At 41.5% G+C, this 12,102-nt stretch overlaps 2 non-coding genes across 2 annotated transcripts; both read right to left on the bottom strand.

Annotated features, from left to right (window-relative positions):
• Nucleotides 1-9,955: 9,955 nt before the first annotated feature.
• Nucleotides 9,956-10,027, bottom strand: trnap-agg (transfer RNA proline (anticodon AGG)). The gene has a single exon. It is a non-coding gene; the product is annotated as a tRNA-Pro (tRNA).
• Nucleotides 10,028-11,356: 1,329 nt separating this feature from the next.
• Nucleotides 11,357-11,428, bottom strand: trnap-agg (transfer RNA proline (anticodon AGG)). The gene has a single exon. It is a non-coding gene; the product is annotated as a tRNA-Pro (tRNA).
• Nucleotides 11,429-12,102: the final 674 nt, after the last annotated feature.

Here is a 12,102-nt window from a genome sequence, read left to right as displayed (position 1 = left end):
TACAACTTTGCCTCTAATCTTGTATTGGCAATGGATACCATCAAGCGCACCAGCAAGCAAGTCAAATGTGTGAGACCCTCTCAATCTTTTGCATGCTGATGCTGCAGACTCTTCCTCTATCCAATGGCATGTGACTCCAAGGTAACTTTTCTGATGAGCTGACCAACAATCAGTAGTGGTAGCAACAAATTTGACTTTATCGAATGCTGCAACCAAAGTCATCTTCATGTGATCAGCAGCTTCACAGATTCTGGCACGGACAGTGGGTCTGGAGATGACTTGAGGTTGTAATGTGGTAACCAATTCTTTGAAAGATGGCTGTTCTACCACTGCAAATGGCTGTAGACCCTCACATATGAAATTGATGACAAGCTGTCAACAGTTACTTGTGGAACATGTTTGTTTGCAGCTCTCAACATCAGGTCTGGTAACTTGGCTTGCGTATTTGCTGAGAGCTTGTTTGGTGTGGCTGTGGTCTTTCGCTGATGAGATGTTGATGCCACAGTGATATTGCACTGCTCAATCTTCGATGGATGTTTCCTCTGTAGAGATAAATATTATCATACGTCAGGTTCATACATTACTTCATAACCTCACTGTGATTAAAAATAAAGGAAAACACATTTTTAAAACATCATTCAACTAGAGTCGGGGTGGGCAACTCCAGGCCTCAAGGGCCGTTGTCCCTGCAGGTTTTAGATGTGTCCGTGATCCAACACAGCTGATTCAAATGGCTAAATCACCTCCTCAACATGTCTTGTAGTCTTCAGAGGCCTGGTAATGAACTAATCATTTGATTCAGGTGTGTTGAGCCAGGGTGAGATCTAAAACCTGCAGGACACCGGCCCTGTGGATTCTTTCTTTATAACTTCAGGTCATTCAGGTAAACTAGTTATGTTATGTGCAACGCTGTCATGTGCCACTCTGGTTTTATGTTTCAAATTCATGTAAGACATCCAGAGTACTCTGATGACATTGACAAGGACATCTCCAGTTTACATGGGAAACTATTATTTCGTGTTCTTGAGATTACTTATTTACATCACTTTTCACAAAACGTACATACAGGTCTGATTCAAAACTGCATTTCTATTTTTTTAATGCATGTTGAAAGGGCAAAAATATTCCTGAGATACTGTTAACATTATTAAATTTGAAGGTTATTATACAGTGGTATTACTTTAAACTGAGTAAGACGGTATTTTGATAAAAGTTAAGGTCTCCGTTTGTTTCAGAAAAAGCATACTGTCATTTATTTGCTTTTATTATTTATTTATATGCCCTCCGCGGACCATCTCTGCACTGCGATGGTGATTAGTGGCTCCCTGCACACTAAGGGCTGCACACAGGGACAAGACGCACTCGGTTACGATCGGATCTTCCCTGGGCAGGGGGAGGTGATGAACTGTATGCCACTTTTTCATTGGCATACATTAAGTACAATGTTTTATTGCCTACGGTGGGGCAGGTCACATACTGGGTGAAGGTGGGCAGTGTGGAGTCCAGCGAGACATGATTAAAGTCCCCTGATATTAGAAGAAGAGCTCTCGGAGATTGCGTTTGCAGTCTGCGGACCACAGAGAGTCACAGGCTGCCTCCACGGATGCTAACGGCTAATAGCTCAATGTCTCTGCTGCAGAGTTGTTCTTTTCACAGCGATGTGCCCAGGGATACCACAACAAACACTGCCAGTCCCCCTCCTTTCCTCTCACCGCTGTCTCTCGTCTTGTCTGCCCGCAGCTGGAAGCCGGGCAGCCTACTCACAGAGGGAGTACCGGGCAGTGCCGGGATACTGCCACTGTGACCGGGTTAGCGTCATTAGCTCCTCAATCATATCAGGGAGCGATCTCACATTTACAGTGATTACAGGAAGGAGAGATGGTGTGTAAGGTGTCCTTCTCGGGAGACATCACCCCCGTCTCTTCCCTCACCGGGGTTGTCGGGTCTGTCTGCCGGTAGCGCAGCTGCAGGGCGCAGCACTAACAGCTGATCCCTAACGTAAACAAAGGAGCCATGCGCCGAGTGTCCAAATACGGGTGAAAAAAGAGGAGACAAAAGAAGAGAAGAGTCAACATAACTAGCACAAAGCGGTAATGCATGATGGCAGAATCTGATTGCTAAGACATAAGTTAAAGGTTAAGAGAAGTAAAGAGGAAAATAAGAAAGAAGCTCAGAAATGAGCAGAGCTGCCATAACAGGTAACACAGTTAAGGTTTCAGAAAAAGTATTCTGTCGTTTGTTTGCTTGATCATGCTTTAAACACATCAAAATGCATAGTGGGATTATAATACAAGTGAATACTGTGACAAGCACTGGTATTGAATAGGCAATCACTTAGCAGCAAGGTGAATCGGTGATGCATTAGTGTGGTCTGCACTTCCTCTTCTTTGATTGGGTGAAATGAGTTGAAAGTAATTGGATGAGGGAACCATGGGGAGTGCTCTGCATAATTTCAATAAAACGCCGTTTTTATGCATCTTTGAACGGTGTTTTCTGCCGAGTGACGTAAAAAGCGGCGTTCAAAGATAGACGAAAACACAGTTTTTTCCGCCACTTGGATGGTGCATTCAAGGCGCCATGTGAGTGGCGGAAAAAACGGAGTTCTGTCTGGACAAACGCTGGGTTTTTTGCGTTTTAAATAATTAAACTGCGTTTTTTTACGCCATTTCTTAACCAAACGGGTTAGAAAAGGGGCGATATTTGGCACTAATGGCTTGCCATACCTGATGGACCCAGGTACGGCGAGGACGTCCTTTACGCCGCTGATCTGCTCTCCACAGTAAATAGAGAAGGGAGACTCTCTCTTCAAACGCTAGATTGACAGCTGCCATCTTGCAAACATACCGTCTGGCACTACTTCCTCCCACATTTCTGCTTCACGCGTGATCAATTCGCGTTGGATGTGCGTCAAGGTGCGAATGTGCACACGACCAGCTAGGGGCGTCTGGCGCGTTTTGGTTGTGTCTATCGTGTTCGGTGTGAATGCACCGTAAGAAACAATTTCAAAGGCTTTGGGACTCCACTGGTACCAAATGCACAAACCTTTGAACAGTTTGAACAGTTGCTATTTGAAACAGCCCGTTCTCCCCCTGTACTGTGCACAATACTATACAGGGCCCCAAAATACAGTACGGACTTTATAAAGGAATTTCTGACTGAAGTCACGATAAAATGTGACTCCTTTCTTATTGTCACGGATTTTAATATTCATGTGAGCTGTCCAGAAAAGCCCATGGTTAAAGACTTTTTCAATCTTACTGATTCTTTTAATTTAGTTTGATGTGTGTCTGCACCCACACAAAGGTGTGGCCACACTCTCGATCTGGTTTTAGCGCACACATTGCCTGTTTTTAATCTGAAAGTCTCTGACCCTGTTTTCTGTCCCTGTTGTTAAATTCTTTCACAGCACCACGGTTCTCCACCTACTATAATCAATTCTCCATTCCTGAGACACTCAAACGTAGAGGAACTCAGTTCTAGGTTTCATACCACTTGTCAGACTGCCTTGGATATTGTTGCCCTTCTAAAAATCAGGCATGTTAAGACAAAGCTTGAACCCCGGTTGAACGATGAAGCCCGCGCTGCGAGGCGTGAATGTCGTAGGGCTGAGCGGAGATGGAAAAAAGATAACTTACAGGTCTCTTTGCAAAATGAGAGCGCTGGGCCTTATATAAGTTCACAGTAAAAGAAGCAAAGCGGAAATACTTCGCTAACATTATTTTGATAAATTATCGGAAACCACATATATTGTTTAAGTCAATTGAGACCATTTTAATCACTTTTCAGTTTTGAGCCTTCACATGAAATGTGTGAAAAGTTTCTGCACTTCTTTATAAACAAGGTAGCTTCGGCTAGGGCGCAGATTATTTTGCCCACATCTGACGCCTCTGATCCTCCAATTTGCTCGGCTGTCTTTCAACAGTTTGAGTCGGTTACTCTTGCTCAGCTACAGGAGGTGGTGGATCATCTAAAGCCTGTAGGCTCGCCCTACGATGCCACCCCTCCCCGTTTTCTGAAGGAAGTGGTTTTCTACCACAGGTTCAACTGTTTTAACCATTTTAAATAGCAGCCTTACCTCAGGTGTGGTTCCAAAGAATTTCAAAGATACAATTGTGCAACCACTTCTTAAGAAACCTGGGCTAGATACAAATCCGGTTTTGAAAACTTTAGACCAATATCTAAGCTGCCCTTTTTATCTAAAGTCTTGGAAAAAGTAGCAAGTAACCAATTGATCCTGTACTTGAATGCACAAAATGTTCAGGAGATTTTCCAGTCTGGTTTTAAAGCAATGCATAGCACTGAATCATCACTCTTAAGAACTTTTAATGATATATTTTTATCATGTGATTCTGGTGAAAGTGTCATTCGTATTTTACACGATTTAACTGCTGCATTTGACACTGTAGACCATGAAATTTTAATCTCGTGTTTGGAGCAGTGTCGGTATAACAGGTGTGGCTCTGAAATGGTTCAGGTCTTACTTAACAGATCGATCCTTGTCAGTTCGCCTAGGAAAGTGCTCCGCTGTCTCATGGAGTACCACAGGGTTCCATTCTGGGCCCTATCCTGCTTTCGCTTTATTTACTTCCCTTGGGCTCAGTTTTTAGGAGACACAGAATATATTTTCACTGGTATGCAGATGACTGCCAGATTTATGTTCCAGAAAAGCCAGATCGGGTCGGTTGTAACCAATGTTCCCTCTAATGTTTCACGTGTCTGAGTGAACACACAAACTCTCTGAGCGTCCCTTGGACCACTGTGAGCGACAGCAGACGTGTGCACTGTGGTCACGCCAGCATCCAATCCATCCAAGTTACATGTTTATTAAAATAATCAAATTACAGCATTTATGTTAGACTACTTTTAATTAACTGCTTCAGCCCACTTACAATGAAAATTAAAAATAAAATCTTGTTCATGACCTGTAGTATGTTAACACTATTAGAAGTAAAAATAACTTGAACTCCAATTGTTGCAACTTTCATACATAAATAAAGCCGCGGCCGGCTGAGTTGGTTGTGTCCCTGTGACGCGCCTCCAATAATCCATAATGAGTCGTACTTGTACTTTGCACATTTATTTTAGGAACAAAACAAAAACAAGCGTTTGCGCTTTCAATCAATTTACAAATAGCGCATGGATTACAAGGTGTGCCAAAAAATGACGGTCAACAGAAAAGTTTGCCCACAAACCACTCACCCAACACACCTGCCGCGAACACCGAGATCAGGTACAGTAAATAGACTGTGACCACACCCACATGCTATCTCCTGAGATGCAGGTAAAGCTATACACCTGTGCCACCATAACAAATAAACAAAACATAAACATTGACTTTGGCTCTTACACCAATTTTGAAAACAAAACTTTCTTTTTTTATTTGTTATACAGGGAGTGCAGAATTATTAGGCAAATGAGTATTTTGTCCACATCATCCTCTTCATGCATGTTGTCTTACTCCAAGCTGTATAGGCTCGAAAGCCTACTACCAATTAAGCATATTAGGTGATGTGCATCTCTGTAATGAGAAGGGGTGTGGTCTAATGACATCAACACCCTATATCAGCTGTGCATAATTATTAGGCAACGTCCTTTCCTTTGGCAAAATGGGTCAAAAGAAGGACTTGACAGGCTCAGAAAAGTCAAAAACAGTGAGATATCTTGCAGAGGGATGCAGCAGTCTCAAAATTGCAAAGCTTCTGAAGCGTGATCATCGAACAATCAAGCGTTTCATTCAAAATAGTCAACAGGGTCGCAAGAAGCGTGTGGAAAAACCAAGGCGCAAAATAACTGCCCATGAACTGAGAAAAGTCAAGCGTGCAGCTGCCAAGATGCCACTTGCCACCAGTTTGGCCATATTTCAGAGCTGCAACATCACTGGAGTGCCCAAAAGCACAAGGTGTGCAATACTCAGAGACATGGCCAAGGTAAGAAAGGCTGAAAGACGACCACCACTGAACAAGACACACAAGCTGAAACGTCAAGACTGGGCCAAGAAATATCTCAAGACTGGTTTTTCTAAGGTTTTATGGACTGATGAAATGAGAGTGAGTCTTGATGGGCCAGATGGATGGGCCCGTGGCTGGATTGGTAAAGGGCAGAGAGCTCCAGTCCCACTCAGACGCCAGCAAGGTGGAGGTGGAGTACTGGTTTGGGCTGGTATCATCAAAGATGAGCTTGTGGGGCCTTTTCGGGTTGAGGATGGAGTCAAGCTCAACTCCCAGTCCTACTGCCAGTTTCTGGAAGACACCTTCTTCAAGCAGTGGTACAGGAAGAAGTCTGCATCCTTCAAGAAAAACATGATTTTCATGCAGGACAATGCTCCATCACACGCATCCAAGTACTCCACAGCGTGGCTGGCAAGAAAGGGTATAAAAGAAGAAAAACTAATGACATGGCCTCCTTGTTCACCTGATCTGAACCCCATTGAGAACCTGTGGTCCATCATCAAATGTGAGATTTACAAGGAGGGAAAACAGTACACCTCTCTGAACAGTGTCTGGGAGGCTGTGGTTGCTGCTGCACGCAATGTTGATGGTGAACAGATCAAAACACTGACAGAATCCATGGATGGCAGGCTTTTGAGTGTCCTTGCAAAGAAAGGTGGCTATATTGGTCGCTGATTTGTTTTTGTTTTGTTTTTGAATGTCAGAAATGTATATTTGTGAATGTGGAGATGTTATATTGGTTTCACTGGTAAAAATAAATAATTGAAATGTGTATATATTTGTTTTTTGTTAAGTTGCCTAATAATTATGCACAGTAATAGTCACCTGCACACACAGATATCCCCCTAAAATAGCTCAAACTAAAAACAAACTAAAAACTACTTCCAAAAACATTCAGCTTTGATATTAATGAGTTTTTTGGGTTCATTGAGAACATGGTTGTTGTTCAATAATAACATTATTCCTCAAAAATATAACTTGCCTAATAATTCTGCACTCCCTGTAAAGCTCTGACTTGTATTATGAGTCTGAGTCTGTGGTCTGGGAGAGAGTCTGTAACTCGGTCTGCAGAATACAGTAAATAATGACCAATGTTGGGCAATTAATTATATAGTTACTTCTTCAAAAAAGTAACGTTGTTGTTTGTTATACAAACAACAAAGTTTTTGCAGCTGTTTACCTAAAAATGCAGCCAAGGCGTTTTTTAAACAAACATTTCAAACTATTTACAGAACAATCAGCTGTTCTGCATCAAATCTGATGCCACACAAATTATTTGTGCCACTCCAAAAATAATTTGTGTCCACTATGAGATGAAGGAGAACAACACCTGATACCTGCAGGCCTGACAACAGGAGATGTATCACTGCTGTAACACCTGTAACACTCAGCAGTCGCCTCATTGTTCTGACACACAACAAAACTATTGACTACACTACACACTAACTACACACTAACTACACAAGATTTGCGCTAAACGTCACAAATCTCTCACATCTCAAACACGCCGTCACTCCTAAAACTTCCCCCTCCCTAAACAACTAAATGCCATGTTGCCATATCACGTTTTGATTGATCCACATAGTACATTTGTTCACAGGCTTTCGAGCGTTTTCCTTATAAAACGCAGTTTTTACCGTTTCTTCCTGCAGTAAATATAAACAACGACAGTATTCAGGAAGAAAACCAAACATTGCAGATATTTTTATCATAACTCTGGTTTTACGTGGCCGATCAACACAATTTAAAAACTGGTATAAAGTCCACACTTTGCCCGTCAGTTGTTCCGTCTGTCCTGCTCACATCTCCAATGGTTGTACATGCTGTCATTAACGTGGCTTCACTCGCCGCTTTGCTCGCTAAAACACCGGTGTCGGCACATAAGGACGCTGTCATAGCCTTTCAACCATGTGGATTAGCTGCGTATATATGAATGTGAATCGCATGATTGGCTGGACTGTGGGATAAGGTAAGATAAGAGAGAGAGATAAGATAGAACTTTATTAATCCCTCGGGTGGGTTCCTCTGGGAAATTCGACTTCCAAAAAAAGCACAGCAACGACCGAAGTTAGTTACAGAACTGTTATATATATATATATATATATATATATATATATATATATATATATATATATATATATATATATATATATATATATATATACACACACACATATATATAAATACAGAGACAAATATAAATAAAATATACGAAGGGGATAAATAGAATAAATAGGAATAAAAAATAAAAATACAAGTGAATTGCACATTTCAAGTACTGAGTCTATTGCACTGTTGACTATTTACAAAAGTATTGCACAGTGAGGTGCAGAGGCACTACAGCTTAGTTGTTCCCCCCTCCTTTGTCCTCCTGTTTCCCCTCCCTCTCCCCTCCAGAGAGGAGTTAAACAGTCTGATGGCGTGTGGGACAAAGGAGTTTTTAAGTCTGTTAGTTCTTGTCTTTGGGAGAAGCAACCTGTCACTGAACAGACTCTTCTGATTGTTTATGGCCGTGTGCAGAGGATGCCCAGCATTGTTCATAATGTCCAGCAGTTTCTTTAATGTCCTTTTCTCTGCCACTGTCACCAGAGTGTCCAGCTTCATGCCGACCACAGAGCTAGCCCTCCTGATCAGTTTCTCCAGCCTGGATGAGTCCCTCTTTGCTGTGCTGCTCCCCCAGCACACCACAGCATAGGTGGCATCGTTCTGATCCCATACGGGAGCAGCCAGTCACTGACTAACACTGCAGAACAGAATTGTTAAAGTTTTAATGTTAATTTCAATTCAGGTTAGATTTTTTTTCTGTGCGCAGAGACCGTGCCAGAAGTGCGCAATTGCGCACGCGCGCAGCTTAGAGGGACCATTGGTGGTGAGGTCTAGTTTCTTTCATCTGAGGCAGCTGACCAAAATTAAGCACTTTCTTGCATGACAGCAATTTGAAACAGTAATCCATGCCTTTGTAACCGTTCGGCTGGATTACTGTAATTCTCTTTATTTTGGGGTGAGTCGATCTCCTGCTTGTCGACTGCAGCTAGCTCAGAATGCTGCTGCACGTCTTTTAACTGGCACTCGTAGATGCGAGCATATCACCCAGTTTTATATTCACTTCATTGGCTGCCCGTGCATTTATTAAGCTGCTTTTATTTGTTTTTAAATGTTTGTCTAATGCTGCCCCTCTGTACCTCTCTCAGCTTCTTCATCCATACATACCTTCCCGGTCCCTCAGGTCGGCAGACCAGCTCCTCCTGAGCGTGCCCAGGACTAATCGTGAGCTCAGAGGGGATCGGGCGTTTGCTGTGCAACACTGTGGCAGCATCAAAACTGTGGAATGAGTTGCCTTTACATGTTAGACAGGACCTTCCTTATCTGTTTTTAAATCACGTCTTAAAACATATTTATTTACTTTGGCTTACAGCAGCAGGACTTGTTGATGTCTCTTCATATGTTTCTTATTAATCATATTATTTTTCAATTTTAAGATATTCTATATGTAATGTAAACTGCTTTCTCTTTGTTTATATTTGTAGTACGTTGGCCAACATTGTTGGATGTAAAGTTCATTATAAATAAAGATGCTATGCTATTCTAAGCAAATATGATATTGAAAATGTGATAAATAAAAATGAATAAAAATAAGACTGCAAGTTTTTTACAGCTGCAAAGTTCACGGGCAGCAGCCTTTTGTGTGTCTCCGTGTGTGCTGCATGAAAAGTTACAAGAAATACATTTTTCAATTATCACAAAATTAACTTTGACACAAGGGGATTAAAAGAAGCAAGGGCTCGTCCTTGACAGTTGACAGATGACTTGACAGTTCATGTGCAGTCACTTACTATACTTGCTTTGATAGCGTTTGTCTTCAAACATCTCATTTTGAGTACAGCTTTTTACAGGAGTTCAGTTCACAGGCAGCAGACTCTTTTGTGTCTTTGTCCATTTGAAAAGTTGCAAGAAAGTCATGTTTCTATTCTCAAATAATCCATTTTAACTGAATTGATTAAAACTTAGGGCTCGTCCGGGATTTGAACCCGGGACCTCTCGCACCCTAAGCGAGAATCATACCCCTAGACCAACGAGCCACAGGACACAATAGCTCACATCTGGACTTCTGACATATACTTGTGTGTGAATCCTGCAAAGTTGTGATGTGGCATTTGGTCCTCACTGCTTCATCCAGTACAACACCACCCTCTGCTGGTGGAAAACGTTATAAGTCTTCATCTCGTTAACAGACGCCCCCACTATATGCTGTAGCATTTTTATGGTATCTATGTACCTTTTTCACTAGAGATGTGTAAAAACAGCATTTATTTCTTCAGTTGCACAAACGTAATTATACAAAAAACATTAAAAAGTTTTTAAGGGACAGGAATACACCCCTGTGGATTCCTGCCTCATCCCCGTGGTCTGCCAGGATGGCGCGCCGCTCCTCCGTGACCCCTGTCCTCCACAATCTGAGGCCGCTGTGTCGGACTCCCTGTAAATGACTTTTCAGAATTTCTAGCTGGGATTATACCCAACTACGACCATGTTCTTATTGTGGGAGATTTTAATATCCAATTCTCATGTTTGTTTTTAAATGTTTAAACGGTCTTGCCCCAATTTACCTCTCTGAGCTTCTTCATCCTTACTCACCCCCAGGTCTCTCAAGTCAGCTGACAAGCTGCTCCTGGAGGTACCCAGGTCCAAGAGGAAGCTCGGAGGGGGCGGGGCCTTCTCTGCCCCAGCACATTAGAGAGGCCCCCTCACTGTCCACTTTTAAAACACGTCTTAAAACCCATTTTTACTCCTTGGCTTATGACACAGTCTGACCCTGATTTTATTGTTTTAATCTAATGCCATGATTTTTATTGTTTTAAATGCAATTCTAATTATCATTTTATTCAATTTTATTATTGTTTTTGCTATTTGTGCCAATTTTATTACTTTAAATGTTATTTTAATTGTCATCTTATTTTTTAAAAATATTTCTCTATTTTATATATATATTTTTTTAACTTGTTTAATGTATCATGTTTGGCATGTCAAGTGTACAGCACTTTGTGTTCAGCTTGGGGCTGATCTGAAAGTGCTATATAAATAAATTGCTTGCTTGCTATTTAAACAAAACACTTATTTACCGAGTAAAGAGAAATTTCTTGATGCATTCTGATTAACGCACTGTCACAAGACAAGCTGTCAGTTTGATAGTACGGTAATTCTTGACAGTTGACAGTTCATGTGCAGTCACTTACTATACTTGCTTTGATAGCGTTTGTCTTCAAACATCTCATTTTGAGTACAGCTTTTTACAGGAGTTCAGTTCACAGGCAGCAGGCTCTTTTGTGTCTTTGTCCATTTGAAAAGTTGCAAGAAAGTCATGTTTCTATTCTCAAATAATCCATTTTAACTGAATTGATTAAAAATTAGGGCTCGTCCGGGATTTGAACCCGGGACCTCTCGCACCCTAAGCGAGAATCATACCCCTAGACCAACGAGCCACAGAAAGCAGTGGCTCACATCTGGACTTCTGACATATACTTGTGTGCAAAGTTGTGGCATTTTGTCCTCACTGCTTCATCCAGTGCAGCACCGCCCTCTGGTGGTGAAAAATGTGATATCTTCAACTTGAACTTTTAAACGTTCTTTTTTTTTTTTTTTTTTTTTTTTTCTTTCTTTCTTTTTTGTGTGTCCCGTTTGGATCTTTAGCATCAGAATTGTTGTCTTAAGGCCAAGAAAGATGCCAAGCGGATTTATTTTACCAAGTGGATCATCATGGTCTTGCCATATTGGCCCATTGGATTGACCTTTATTATAATTATGAATTTATTTTATTTTCAGTTGCTACAAACGGGACAGACATGACTGGGGGATAGGACAGGGAGAAAGAATGAAAGAAAGAGAGGGAGAGAAAGAAAACCAAAGGTGGGAAGAGACGGTGAGAAGGGGGAGAAGAAAGAAAGAAAAAAACAAACAAAAAAAACAAAACACCTGGATCACCTGTATGGAGAAAAAAAACAGAAGAGAAAGCAAACAACAAAGAGCAACATAATTAAAAAAACGGCACCATCACAATAAACTAGCTAGCAGTAGATATCAGTAGATACTAAATAATTAACGATATTGTGCAGCACGCAAGATAGACAGCGCACAATGTGCTTTGAGGCAGCAGCCA

The sequence above is a fragment of the Aulonocara sp. 'chitande type north' Nkhata Bay genome, linkage group LG7 (genome assembly GCF_057382095.1).
Source record: "Aulonocara sp. 'chitande type north' Nkhata Bay isolate Kocher_YH1m ecotype deep benthic linkage group LG7, A_spYH_male_GT1.1, whole genome shotgun sequence".
In the NCBI taxonomy this organism is placed as follows: domain Eukaryota; kingdom Metazoa; phylum Chordata; class Actinopteri; order Cichliformes; family Cichlidae; genus Aulonocara; species Aulonocara sp. 'chitande type north' Nkhata Bay.
The sequence above is the reverse complement of the archived record's forward strand: the minus strand, read 5'-3'. Positions and strand labels throughout refer to the sequence as shown.